Here is a 16,055-nt window from a genome sequence, read left to right as displayed (position 1 = left end):
ATATGTTGCCCTCCAAGCAACGTTAACATGGACGCCCCTGCTTATTTCAGCAAGACAATACCAAGCCACGTGTTACATCAACGTGGCTTCATAGTAAAAGAGTGCGGGTACTAGACTGGCCTGCCTGTAGTCCATACCTGTCTCCCATTGAAAATGTTTGGCGCATTATGAAGCCTAAAATACCACAACGGAGACCCCCGGACTGTTGAACAACTTAAGCTGTACATCAAGCAAGAATGGGAAAGAATTCCACCTGAGAACCTTAAAAAATGTGTCTCCTCAGTTCCCAAACGTTTACTGAGTGTTGTTAAAAGGAAAGGCCATGTAACACAGTGATGAACATGCCCTTTCCCAACTACTTTGGCACGTGTTGCAGCCAAGAAATTCTAAGTTAATTATTATTTGCAAAAAAAATAAAATAAAGTTTATGAGTTTGAACATCAAATATCTTGTCTTTGTAGTGCATTCAATTGAATATTGGTTGAAAATGATTTGCAAATCATTGTATTCCGTTTATATTTACATCTAACACAATTCCCCAACTCATACGGAAACGGGGTTTGTATAGTGATCCAATAACGATATAGATCTAAAAAAAAAAAAAAAGTGTCGGGAATGAACTAAACATACCATTTTTGGCTGATGCCAGTGTTCTAAATAAAACTGTGATCTTTGTTCTTTGCACAAATATGTTGTTGTCAACCAAAGTTAAGGAACTGGGCTGTTAATCGCTGCCAATATGGTAACTGAAGGCTGGAGGGGCCCACTTTCTGTGCACGTAAGATGGGCTCAATTGAAGCGTGACACAACGACACACACACACACACACACACGCACACACACACACACACACACACACACACGCACACACACACACACACACACACACACACACACACACACACACACGCACACGCACACGCACACGCACACGCACACGCACACACACACACCAAGCCTTCAAACCCCCAGTGGTACTGAAGCTGCCAACAAATCATTTACATAATCACTTCTTGTTAGATCTTGGGCTTCCATGTTTTCGTAAAATATGCTGAACCTCTTCACACATAGGCAGCACACACACACACACACATGCACACACACACGTGCACAAGTCATACACACAATGCTTAGGTCATGTTAGGGCAGCAGGCCTCACAGCTCCTACTAGCTTATGGGGGCAAATTAATTAGCCGTCCATGCGACACACTAAAGGCAACAAATTACTGATGCAGTATCACACTTAATATTACTAAATATAATTGTGCAACTTACTTTCTCTGCCTGGGAGCTTACTGTAGGTCACTGGTGGAAGACACAACACAAGTTGAAAAGTCCACAATGGTGGAAACATTTTAACTAGTCAACATAGTGTTGTTTTTTTTACAGCAGCTCAAACTTTTTTTATGGTACGCATTCACAATACTATGTAATCTTGGATATACTTTAGAGTAGTCAGTGTACAGCTTGTATCGTCCTTTAATGTAGATTTACTGTGGAACACAGCCATTACTGTCAGAATAGTTGGCAATGCACGTGAGTACCAGGATGATTGTATCTTTTCTACTTGTCAAGCACAGGTGGGGCCCTGGGCATTTGTTAACCTTGATTATTCTTTTCTGTTATATGTAACTTGTAAAAAATAGTGTCATAAATATTAAAATAAAATAAATAAATGAAGCATGTCCAAGACTACCTACAGCCAATATTAGAAATACAAAATATTTAATTTGAACGCTTCACTTCACTCAACACAGACGTCATAAAGTCATCAAGGCTCACCTTTAAGCATTCACACACACACACACACACACACACACACACACACACACACACACACACACACACACACACACACACACACACACACACACACCAGCATTTTAAAACAATGATGAGGTGATAGAAGACACGTAAAAATATAATATATCTATTTGTGGCAGCCTCGGGGAACGTTATGTACAGGTTTCACTTTTGCATCTCATTGCCCATAACTGTGATGCATTCAAGGACCCTCGAATAAAGTTAGTAACAGAGGCATTACTAGATTTTGAAGCTAGGGTAGACCTTACTCCCAAAAGATACACTAATATAAGTATTATTATGATTCATATGCATATCCACTGATGATAATATTTTATGTGTATCAGCTCATTTCTACTTTACACTCTGAAGTAAAAGAAAACCTGACATATTTATACTAATATTTAGGTGAATAATGACAGGTTATATGAATATTTAATTTCATATTCTGGCCACTTTGGACTGAATTTAATGGCACTTTTTTTTAAGTAGAGCAAAATGATTTAATGGGGTTTATGTAGATATGTTCAAGATCAGTGATTCTTAAACTGTGGTACGTGTTGCACTCGTGGTATACGGGGGCTCCATGTAGTGGTTGAATTAAATATTCAAACACAGTATTAATATTTAAACTGTGTGTAATGTAACAGTGTCCAAAAACATGAAATATACTTGTTAAAAAAAAACCTCTGTCTTGTTTTTAATGACTGCTTAGGCCTACTGCCTTGCTGTATTTTATGTTTGGTCATTATGGTGGTACTTGGTGAGCCAAGTGTTTTCTGAGCTGGTACTTGGTGAAAAAAGTTTGAGGACCACTGTTCTAGATACACTATATTGCCAAAAGTATTTGGCCACCTGCCTTTACTCACATATGAACTTGAAGTGCCATCCCATAGAATTGTCTAAAATGTTTTGGTATCCTGGAGCATTCAAAGTTCCTTTCACTGGAATTAAGGGGCCAAGCCCAACTCCTGAAAAAACAACCCCACACCATAATTCCTCCTGCACCAAATTTCACACACGGCACAATGCAGTCTAAAATATAGCGTTCTCCTGGCAACCACCAAACCCAGACTGGTCCATCAGATTGCCAGATGAAAAAACGTGATTCATCACTCCAGAGAAGGCGTCTCCAGTGCTCTAGAGTCCAGTGGCGACGTGCTTTACACCACTGCATCCCACGCTTTGCATTGGACTTGGTGATGTATGGCTTAGATGCAGCTGCTTGGCCATGGAAACCCATTCCATGAAGCTCTCTGCGTACTGTACGTGGGCTAAATGGAAGGTCACATGAACTTTGGATCTCTGTAGCAACTGACTTTGCAGAAAGTCGGCGACCTCTTTGCACTATGCGCTTAAGCATCCGCCGACCCCTCTCTGTCAGTTTACGTGGCCTACCACTTTGTGGCTGAGTTGCTGTTGTTCCCAAACTCTTCCATTTTCTTATAATAAAGCCGACAGTTGACTTTGGAATATTTAGGAGCGAGGACTTTTCACGACTGGATTTGTTGCACAGGTGGCATCCTATGACAGTTCCACGCTGGAAATCACTGAGAGTGGCCCATTCTTTCACAAATGTTTGTAGAAACAGTCTCCATGCCTAAGTGCTTGAATTTATACACCGGGCCAAGTGATTAGGATGGTGTGGCCAAATACTTTTGGCAATGTTAATCGCATTTTTAAAAAGTAACATTGTCTGAGGCTGCATGAGTGCTGTCAAAAACCAGAGAGCTACAGTTCAGAGGAAAATGAATTCTAACCATGATTAACATTCAGAATAAGGCCATTTTAGGGCGACATGTCGATAAAGGAAGTTGCAATCAGAACATTTAAATATAAAAATATAATTAATTAATTATATTTTATATATTATATATTATTATATTAAATCAAGTTACAATTACATTGTAGTAATACTATATTTCAATTAATTTTAAATATATTTAATTTGTATGTGTATATTAGCTGGCATCTTCTGTTACATTCTGTCCACTCAGTGCTGAGTCATCAAGAGCAGGGAAACTCCCGACGCAGTGCAGCCGCTGTCATTCAGGCCCTGACACGGGAGTGGGAAAAGGGGGGTGGGGGGGGAGTGTTTGGAGACAGTTGGCAGCTCGGGGGCCTGGGGCCAACCCCCGACCATATGGCAGACGCTGTACGCGGCTGTGTCAAGACTCTGCCATGTTTTAACGACCAATTAGGCTCATTAGGCCTTGATTAGAGACGGCGAAGCCTGAGGGAGCCATGGGGGGGCGGGGGTTTGGGGGGGTGCAGTGATGACTTATCATAGGTAGAGGATGGTGGGGAATATGAATGTGTATTATCGTGCATTTACTGGAACAGGTGTTCTTTCCGTTTAAATACTGTACATTAAAACAAGTCGCTGTTGACGTAATAATCCGTAATTCTCAATAAAGCCTAAATCATCAAATACAGCCATAACAACATCTGCGTGTGCATGTTGTTCTTAACGCCAGTGTTTATCGCACTGTTTTGATGTTTCACGCCATCACTGACCTACTGCTAGTCTGTTTTGACTCAAGAACTTACTAACTGCCAATCATTTTGAGGCATTCAGCAGAGGACGGTGTGTGTGTGTGTGTGTGTGTGTGTGTGTGTGCGAGTGAGATGTTGGAGGGATTAGAGCTCTAATGATAATTCTACATATGGTGGCTGGATAAACCTGAGATCATAAACCCAATCTGAGAAACATAATCCTTTTGCCAGATGAGGAAATAATTCCAAATATTATGCAGAAGGGAAAGATGGTGCTGATGAGGATGACGAGGATGCACGAGCGTGTTTACCACAAGTGTGTACACATCGACAGTGTCGTTTTATGCATTACAGTACATATCATATGCAGTCTATTGATGTTTCTGTATTCTAGCAGCCTGGATAGTTTGTATTCCTTTTGCCCCTCTTTTGGTTGTTATTAGTGTGTGAAGTCACCCTGCACTAATCCGACAGTGTTGTTATTGAGCTCAGGGCCATGGAAATGGACAGTGTGTAAGACATGCAGAGTGCATCTAAGCCAGATTAGCACTGAAACACCCCCACAAACACTGGGGCCATATTCAAATTCATATTCATATCTGTGTTCTGCTCAATAGGGCTGTTTTGCCGCCGTGTGCTAATAGCACAAAAGCAAAATGCACAGCTGGGAGAGAGGACAAAAGGGAATGAAAAAGAAAAGGATGGGGTTGCAAAAAAAAGATGAATGGAACTTGTAGGTGCTCATAGAAAATTACAGAGTAGGTTGGGGGAGAGAGAGAAAGTAGATCCAGTGTTTGACATTTCACCTTGCTCAGTTGATAAGGGGTGTCACCCTCGGGTCCTCGGGGCTTTGACTGCTGTCTGCAGCCATCAGCCCTCCCCTGCACAGGAAACTATTGATCAACAACACGGAGCTGCCTTAACTTGTGTGTATGTGTGGCTGTTAGGGAGAGAGAGAAAAAATGTCGCTATCTGTACCTGCCTGTTTGTTTTTTCCTGCTCCGTTTCAGCCACTTCGTTAGGTACACCTGCCTGAGAGCACACACAAGAGCTGTGTTAGGAATGGTTGCATCAAAAAGGCCCCCCTACAATGCAAAAGTGACTTTTTTTTAATAATGTTCTAACAGTAATATACACTATATTGCCAAAAGTATTTGGCCACCTGCCTTGACTCACATATGAAATTGAAGTGCCATCCCATTCCTAACCCGTAGGTTTCAATATGATGTCGGTCCACCTTTCACAGCTATTACAGCTTCAACTCTTCTGGGAAGGCTGTCCACAAGGTTGCAGAGTGTGTTTACAGGGTTTTTTTTACTTCCAAAAGCGCATTGGTGAGGTCACACACTGATGTTGGTCGAGAAGGCCTGGCTCTCACTCTCCGTTGTAATCCATCCCAAAGGTGTTCTATCGGGTTCAGGTCAGGACTCTGTGCAGGCCAGTCAAGTTCATCCACGCCAGACTCTGTCATCCATGTCTTTATGGACCTTGCTTTGTGCACTGGTGCACAGTCATGTTGGAAGAGGAAGGGGCCCGCTCCAAACTGTTCCCACAAAGTTGGGAGCATGGAATTCAAAATGTTTTGATATGGATTGGAGCATTCAAAGTTCCTCTCACTGGAACTAAGGCACTCTTACACCATAATTCCTCCTGCCACCAAATTTCACACTCGGCACAATGCAGTCCGAAATGTATCGTTCTCTTGGCAACCTCCAAACCCAGACTCGTCCATCAGATTGCCAGATGAAAAAGTGTGATTCGTCACTCCATAGAAGGCGTCTCCACTGCTCTACAGTCCAGTGGGGACGTGCTTTACACCACTGCATCCGACACTTTGCATTGGACTTGGTGATGTATGGCTTAGATGCAGCTGCTCGGCCATGGAAACCCATTCCATGAAGGTCTCTGCGTACTGTATGTGGGCTAGTTGGAAGGTCACATGAAGTTTGGAGCTCTGTAGCAACTGACTGTGCAGAAAGTCAGCGACCTCTTTGCACTATGCGCTTCAGCATCCGCCGACCCCTCCCTGTCAGTTTACGTGGCCTACCACTTTGTGGCTGAGTTGCTGTTGTTCCCAAACTTTTCCATTTTCTTATAATACGACTGGATTTGTTGCACAGGTGGCATCCTATGACAGTTCCACGCTGGAAATCACTGAGCTCCTGAGAGCGGCCCATTCTTTCACAAATGTTTGTAGAAACAGTCTCCATGCCTAAGTGCTTGATTTTATACACAATATAGGCCAAGTGATTAGGACACCTGATTCTCATCATTTGGATGGGTGGCCAAATACTTTTGGCAATATAGTGTATGTCCAAAACACCCCCATATGAGCTCCCATTTCATGTGTTATGACCTGAGGGTCAAACATGTTTAAGATGCACAAAATTCAGGTCAACATAATTTTTTTAGTTATACTTGGTTTATTTTATTTATAAACAAGAACCCCCCAACAAAGCTCCCGTGTCCCTAAGTGTCAACCCAAAAGAACAAATAAGAGTGACATGATCAAGCCAATCTTTTTACCTAACGTAAAAAAAATGTTTATCTTCCTAGGCTTGGGCCGAGAATACATTTTGCTGGAGGTCAAATGTCCTGCAAATTATTACCCAAAAAAACCCAAAACAATATTATTGCCAACATTATTTTTGAAGCCAAATTAAGCACGAATGTAATCATGATATATAATGTACGACTGTCAAGTGATTACATTTTTTTATAAATGATAAATAAATGGGTTGTACTTGTATAGCGCTTTTCTACCTTCAAGGTACTCAAAGCGCTTTGACACTACTTCCACATTTTATCCATTCACACACACATTCACACACTGATGGAGGGAGCTGCCATGCAAGGCGCTAACCAGCACCCATCAGGAGCAAGGGTGAAGTGTCTTGCTCAGGACACAACGGACATGACGAGGTTGGTACTAGGTGGGGATTGAACCAGGGACCCTCGGCTCGCGCTTGGCCATTCTCCCACTGCGCCACGCCGTCCCGTATCAGATAAATCACACTCTTCAACTGTGATTAATCATTATTAATCACAGGTTAATATTTACTTGCATAAATAAAATTTGCTGCAGAAAATATCCCAATATTTGGATACAAATGCAATTGAGTAGTCAGAATGTCATACAGGAATGTTTTTTTTAAATGTTTTACTGAACTGCAAGTCATTGATTTGCTCAAAACTTGGTTACAGTAAGAAAAGTAAGAATTGCGTACACTTGTACTAAAATAATAGTATTTATTTAACAAATGGTAATGGAACATAAAAATGTTTAGAACGCGCAAATCTTAACATTAGGTATGTAATAAGAACTGCTATGATACAGAGTTACATTATTTACACACACAAAATTGTATACATGAACTGTTGGCAATTTGGAGTGCATAACTTGGAGAAATTATATTTTAACTGTTATGCTCAATAACATTTGTAACTATTTTCTAGGGATGTCCGAAAATATCGGCCGATAAATGCTTTAAAATGTAATATCCGAAATTATCGGTATCGGTTACAAAATTATCGGTATCGGTTTCAAAATTATCGGTATCGGTTTCAAAAAGTAAAATGTATGACTTTTTAAAACGCCGCCGTGTACACGGACGTAGGGAGAAGTACAGAGCACCAATAAACCTTAAAGGCAATGCCTTTGCGTGCCGGCCCAATCACATAATACCTACGGCTTTTCACACACCCAAGTGAATGCAACATACTTGGTCAATAGTCATACAGGTCACACTGAGGGTGGCCGCATAAACAACTTTAACACTGTTACAAATATGCGCCACACTGTGAACCCACACCAAACAAGAATGACAAACACATTTCGGGAGAACAACCGCACCGTAACACAACATAAACACAACAGAACAAATACCCAGAACACCTTGCAGCACTAACTCTTCCGGGACGCTACAATATACACCCCCTGCTACCCCCTACCCCCCCACCTTAAACTCGCCACCCCAACCCCGCCCACCTCAACCTCCTCATGCTCTCTCAGGGAGAGCATGTCCCAAATTCCAAGCTGCAGTTTTGAGGCATGTTAAAATAAAAAAAAAGCACTTTGTGACTTCAATAATAAATATGGCAGTGCCATGTTGCCACTTTTTTCCATAACTTGAGTTTATTTATTTTGGAAAACTTTGTTACATTGTTTAATGCATCCAGCGGGGCATCACAACACAATTAGGCATAATAATGTGTTCATTCCACGACTGTATATATCAGTATCGGTTGATATCGGGAATCGGTAATTAAGAGTTGGACAATATTGGAACATCGGATATCGGCAAAAAGCCATTATCGGACATCTCTACTATTTTCTGTTCCATCATTGAAATGTAATGTGTACATTTTATCATATAGGTCTACTATTTTTCAGACAAGTATGACCAAACAAAAATATCACTGATCTATAGTTTGAAATGAAGACATGAAATTAAAATGTTTCTCACATCGCTGTCTTTTTTGCGTGTTAACTTAAAAACTGACAAATCTGGTCCTTTGGGTTGTCCAGATGTGCAATTAATAGCTGAACAGTGTACAAAGACATCATTAAAGTGCACTGTACAAGTATATACAGTACATATTGGTGGGCAGGCTTCAGCTCAGCTCTCTACTCCAAAACTACAAAAGTAGTTAGTTTTTAAGTCTCAGGGCTTTCAATCAATTGCAACTGGACTGTTTGGTTTGTCTTAGAAGACGTTCCGCCGCTCATCCGAGTAGGCTTCATCAGTTCAGATCTAGTCTAGCGGCTAGTGCCAAAACCCAAAATATTTTTACTCCAAACCATATGTATCCATATGTATCAGGTCTATCTGAAAAACTCAGAATAATTTTTAACCAACCCAACATCTCAGTACACTTCAAACCAGGCAACACCCAGAGACAAAGACTGGTGCATCCTGAAGACCAGACACCCCACACCCACAGAACCAATCTGGTGTATGCTATTCAGTGTTATGATGAATGCACTGATTCATATATTGGGGAAACAAAACGACCACTACGCCAACACATGGCACAGCATAGACGGGCAAACTCTCCAGGCCAAAACTCAGCTGTCTACCTGCACCTCAGGGCATACTTGCCAACCTTGAGACCTCCAATTTCGGGAGGTGGGAGTTGGTGGTGGTGGTGGTGGTGGGGGGGGGCTTTGGGGCGGGGGCGTGGTTGGGGGCGTGGTTAAGAGGGGAGGAGTATATTTACAGCTAGAATTCACCAAGTCAAGTATTTCATATATATATTTAAGAAATACTTGACTTTCAGTGAATTCTAGCTATATATATATATATATATATATATATATATATATATATATATATATATATATATATTTTATTATATATATATATATAGATATGTACTGTATATAAAAATAAGAGAAATACTTGAATTTCAGTGTTCATTTATTTACACATATACACACACATAACACTCATCTACTCATTGTTGAGTTAAGGGTTGAATTGTCCATCCTTGTTCTATTCTCTGTCACTATTTTTCTAACCATGCTGAATTCCCTCTCTGATGATGCATTCTGCTTCGTCTCCTTGTTGTGTGCGCAGTTGTGCACTGCACTCTCTATTTTGGGAGATTTTCAGGAGAAAATTTGTACCGGGAGATTTTCGGGAGAGGCGCTGAATTTCGGGAGTCTCCCGGAAAATCCAGGAGGGTTGGCAAGTATGCCTCAGGGAGAACCAGCACTCCTTTGAGAACAAACATGCACACATTCTGGACAGGGAGGACGGGTGGTACGAAAGAGGAGTGAGAGAAGCCATCTATGTCAAGGTTGAAAAACCATTCCTGAACAGAGGAGGTGGTCTGCGACACCACCTGTCTCCCGCATACAACACTGTCCTTTCAACCATTCCTAAAAGACTCTGCAATTTAGCCTCCAACAAATAACAGGAGTTAAAAACTTTGTGGTCACAGAAGGTGACAAGAATGCCATTTGTGCCATTTGTTTAAAACTGAATGGAATGCTTATATGGGGGACTTTGACTATTTTGGACTGATAGTAGTCGATCCACAAGGATCGTTCTGCCACACAATACCTCAATTTATATGACCCACGTAAACTGTATTGAATACTAAAATGGTCCATGTACTTTTAGTTGTACAGCACTGTTCTATTTTCAAGCGGGGACGGGTACCTTTCACATTTGAATCAATACCTGTACTCTGCGGTACCAATTTGTTGTACTTTTGTTTGTGTTCCAAAATATTGGTATCGCGACAACACTAATACACACACCCACTGGCAGAAATGTAGATTGGCGCCTATGCTACCGTATATCCGTATTTTTCCATTCCTTCAAACCATACCAAATTCTACGTAAATCCTCTCAAGTTACTCTCAACGAGGGCCAATAACATTGTTTAAGTCTCCTGCCGGTTCACTCGGAGGACTTTTAGTTGTCACAGAGGCTGAATTATGAGTACACAAACCCCAATACTAGGGGGAAATAAACCATGCACCTGCACCAGCATTAAAAATTATTCCCGAGTAGGACGCGAGCGAGGGCCTCCGTTGCTTCCAATCTGCATGCATCGTGTAGCTCGGGGACAACGGAGGGAGGCTAAATAAAATGTGGGCTAGCACAGATTCATGTTAAAAATGACACAATTAGTTCAACTCTGAAGTGTGCGTTAGTCACGCATGGCTTCCCTTCTTAGACTCACATGAGGTGATCAGACAGGCAAATACTCCCAGGGCCTGGACGGTCAAATAAAACACACGAACACACCTAATACAGTAACACGAAAAGCAATCGCATGCTCCTCATGTAAACAGGACTAAAAGCTTCACACCGTAATTTGTGTTTTTCTTAAAGGTAAAAAAAAAAAAAAATTCCCTGCACACTAAACATCCAATGAAAATTATTCAGTAAATCATTCTGAGGAAAACACGCTCTAATTCTAAAGCCCTGAAAAATTGATCTTTATTTTTTGGGGGGGGCAATCCGCTTTGAAACAAAAGGGAAAAGAAAGTTAATATGCAGGAAATGAAGAAAAATGAAAAGTATAGTGCACAGAGCACTTTGAGCCGGCACTTTCAAAGGCAGGCGGAAAAAGAGCGTTTGAATTTACCACCCCTCAAGAGATGGCGGAGGGGAAAGGCAGGGCCCTGATTTTATTAATTTCATCTGTAGTTATGTTTCTCCTGAATAAAACATTAATACTCGCAGGAATAAGGGAATAACAGAGAGTGAAAGAAAGACAGCTGCTTCTCTTTTAATTAGCAGGCGCAACCCACTCTGGCGCTCTCCAGCCGTCCCAGCAAACCAGCTTTGTATCAAGTGTTTCTCTGTCAATCACGCCGTCTTCACGCCTTGTCTGCGAGCAAACTCCAAATCATAAAGTTGCACGCTATAAACAGCCCAGAAGAGAATTATGAAGGAGTGTTTTGTTGGTCATGTTTCAGCTAATACACAATTATTCTGGCCACTTCGTCCATCTCTTAAAAAGTGAAACTGGGTGTGGACTTACATCATTGCATTTTTTTTTTTTTTTACATTGGTGCCATATTATCCCCACTCCACAGATGTGTGCAGGATGCTCAGTCACACAGTACTACTTTGCTCACAATGTATGTTGTTAACAGAAATTGGGAAAACGTAAGTGTGTGTTGAAGGTGAAAGCAAGGAAATATGTTATTGTTTTCTAAAATGATATTCTGGAATAAAATGAAATATAACATATTTTACAACCAGAATTCTATGTTTGTACAAGTAGAGTGTTTTTAATATTGTAATTTTTCAAAGTAATCGTATTGATAACATTATAAAATAATATAAGATTATTAATTCAAAATTTGCAATAATATACACATCAATATTGATAATAGCGATATAAAATAATCTTAAATATTTAGTTGTTTTAACACTATATTACCGGGTTTTAATGATTGGCATGAATAAATCACATGATTTGACTCAGACCAAATATGGTTCCTTGTCCTATAAAGAGCTAATTAGGTGACACAGAATGTATTCAGATACATTAATAATTTATTAGATGTGCTTTACCTTATATAATGATTATATATAGCGTAATAATAATATAGAGGAAGTATACCAAATATGTTTCCTTGTCCTATAAAATGGATCATTAGGTGACAAAGGATGTATTCAAATTAGAGATGTCCAATAATAATCGGCCCATAAATGCGTTAAAATGTAATATCGGACATTATCGGTATGGTTTGTTTTTTTTATTATCGGTATCGTTTTTTTATTTTTTTGTTTTTTTATTAAATCAACATAAAAAACACAAGATACACTTACAATTAGTGCACCAACCCAAAAAACCTCCCTCCCCCATTTACACTCATTCACACTCATTCACACAAAAGGGTTGTTTCTGTCTGTTATTAATATTCTGATTCCTACATTATATATCAATATATATCAATACAGTCTGCAAGGGATACAGTCCGTAAGCACACATGATTGTGCGTGCTGCTGGTCCACTAATAGTACTAACCTTTAACAGTTAATTTTACTCATTTTCATTATTTACTAGTTTCTATGTAACTGTTTTTATATTGTATTACTTTCTTTTTTATTCAAGAAAATGTTTTTAATTTATTTATCTTATTTTATTTAATTTTTTTTAAAGTACCTTATCTTCACCATACCTGGTTGTCCAAATTAGGCATAATAATGTGTTAATTCCACGACTGCATATATCGGTTGATATCGGTATCGGTTGATCTCGGTATCGGTTGATATTGGTATCGGTAATTAAAGAGTTGGACAATATCGGAATATCGGATATCGCCAAAAATCCATTATCGGACATCCCTAATTGAAATACATTAATACTTTATTAGATGTACCTTAACTTATGCAATCATTATATATAGTGTAATAATAATATAGAGTAAGTAAAAAAGATTGGTTAGAAATATACATAGTGAATCAAAAATGTTGAAATGTAATGACTTGGTATCATTTTGCAACTACTATGCATGTTTAAAATAAATGTAGCTTAAATCTTAATTAAACAGTTGCTTTATTATTATAATACCAAGTGTCAGCAAGGGAACTATTTGTTGCTTTATAAAATGATAATATTCTGGAATAAGATATGGAAGATAATACATACTGTTTTTAAAAAATGTTAATGGATTACAATTTTAAGTAATCATATTAACAATAGTTAATATTTAAATTTGGTTGTTTTAATACTATGTTACCGGATTTACACATGATTTGACTAAAAATGGTCCCTCGCCTCACAAAGGGCTAATAAAATGGCAAAGGATGTATTCAAATAATGTATTGAATTAATGGTACGGTAGAAGGGGTTCATTCCGAGACCACCATGAACAGTGAAATATCACTAGTAAATGAGACTAAGGATCGAAAATGAACTTGGTACTTTTATTAGGTACCTGAGCAGATTCTGTCTGTACTACCAGGTATCGAATCACGTAAAATCAAATGGTACCAAAATTTTGATAATTTTGTTGCAGGTAAAATCACATCCGGTTTCAGATTCGGCACCGGCTGAAGCACTTGGCCATCAAATATGGGTATTTGTAGCGGACTGCCTCTAAATAGGCTTCTGGACACGGAAAAAGCAATGAATCAACCGCAGCATTGTATAAAGCACAGGGTTCAAAAGTGTGGGGAAAAATTGGATTTTCATAGTCCAGAAATTATTGCCGGGTTTTTTAAATTGTTTTTACCATTTTAATTGGAAAGTGAATAACTAAAAACTATCCAAAACAAGCAATAGAAAACATAAATAGGATGGAATCTGAATCTATGTTAGCAAACATTACAAATTACAAAATTTTACATACCAAAAAGCAAATATGCCTGAAAGACAGCACTCAGAAGTAGCTCACTCGATGCTAATTTACATTGGATATGCCATGTACATGCTAGTGATTAGCATGAGCGATTTTACATGTCAATTTCAAAACCTCCAAATTAAAACTACAAAACTACATGATAAAATCCATAAATTACCTGCAGTATCGTATAAAGCACATAGTTCAAAAGTATATATATATATAATATGCATGAATATATATATATATATATATATATATATATATATATATATATATATATATATATATATATATATATATATATATATATATATATATATATACAGTTCCCCTGTGTCAAGGGAAACCTGTGAAACAGGCTTGTAGGGATGAAAAAGCCTCTGTGTATTTTCCTGACCTAACGTATATTCCGCCCTACCCCGGATATTGAGCACAGTATAACGGATAAACCACAGAAACCTTGACATATATATATATATATATATATATATATATATATATATATATATATATATATATATATATATAGAAATATATAAATATATATATCCAGTATATATATATATATATATATATATATATATATATATATATATATATATATATATATATATATATATATATATATATATATATATATATATATATATACAGTATATATATATATATACAGTATATATATATATATATATATATATAATATATATATATGATATGATACATATACATATAATATATATATATATATATATATATATATATACATATATATATATATATGATATGATACATATACACACATACATATACACACATATATATATACACAAACATTATAGTGTCTTCAAATTTTTTTTTACTAAAATAGGAACTTTTGTTGAGGCGAGAACCAACTATTCAGGTTTTCATTGATTCTTAAGGGGAATTGCTTTACTATACAAATGTTTTGGTTGGCCGGGGGGCGGGGTTAAGGGGGAGGAGTATATTTATAGATAGAATTCACTGAAATTACAGTATTTCATATATATATATCCATCCATCCATCCATTTTCTACCGCTTATTCCCTTTTGGGGTCGCGGGGGGCGCTGGAGCCTATCACAGCTACAATCGGGCGGAAGGCGGGGTACACCCTGGACAAGTCGCCACCTCATCGTATATATATATATATATATATATATATTACAGTATTTCATATATATATATAAAAAAAAAAAAAAAATATATATATATATATATATATATATATACATATATATATATATATATATATATATATTACAGTATTTTATATATATATATATATATATATATATATATATATATATATATATATATATATATATATATATATATATATATATATATATATATATATATATATATATATATACATTAAGCGGGATGAGTATATTTATAGCTAGAATTAACTGAAATTACAGTATTTCATATATATATATATATATATATATATATATATATATATATATATATATAACCCCGCCCCCCGGCCAACCAAAACATTTGTATAGTAAAGCAATTCCCCTTAAGGATCAATGCAAACCTGAATAGTTGGTTCTCGCCTCAACAAAAGTTCCTATTTTAGTAAAAAAAAATTTTGAAGACACTATAATGTTTGTGTATATATACTGTATGTGTGGATATGTATGTGTGTATATGTATCATATATACATATATATATATATATATATGTACAGTATATATGTATATATATATATATATATATATATATATATATATATATATATATATATATATATAACCTTTATATATCCATCCATACCCTCAAAAGCCTTCTCAAAACACACCTATTCAGATCTGCTTTTAACCAGTGATTAGTGATTAGTGTTCTGCGTCTTGTAATGTCCTGTCTTGTAATTGTCCTGTATGATTATGTATTTTACAGTGTACTGATTT

The 16,055-nt window shown here is 37.5% G+C and overlaps 1 long non-coding RNA gene across 2 annotated transcripts in view; it reads right to left on the bottom strand.

The window, feature by feature from the left end:
- Positions 1–16,055, bottom strand: part of LOC140678943 (uncharacterized) — a 206,134-nt gene that overhangs the window by 7,061 nt on the left and 183,018 nt on the right. For both annotated transcript variants that reach the window (XR_012050525.1, XR_012050524.1), the window contains 2 exons: positions 5,278–5,331; positions 5,106–5,180 (listed from right to left, as the gene is read on the bottom strand). This is a non-coding gene — a long non-coding RNA (uncharacterized lncRNA). The remainder of the gene's footprint in view (positions 1–5,105; positions 5,181–5,277; positions 5,332–16,055) is intronic.

The sequence above is a fragment of the Nerophis lumbriciformis genome, linkage group LG07, assembly GCF_033978685.3.
Source record: "Nerophis lumbriciformis linkage group LG07, RoL_Nlum_v2.1, whole genome shotgun sequence".
In the NCBI taxonomy this organism is placed as follows: Eukaryota; Metazoa; Chordata; class Actinopteri; order Syngnathiformes; family Syngnathidae; genus Nerophis; species Nerophis lumbriciformis.
The sequence above is the reverse complement of the archived record's forward strand: the minus strand, read 5'-3'. Positions and strand labels throughout refer to the sequence as shown.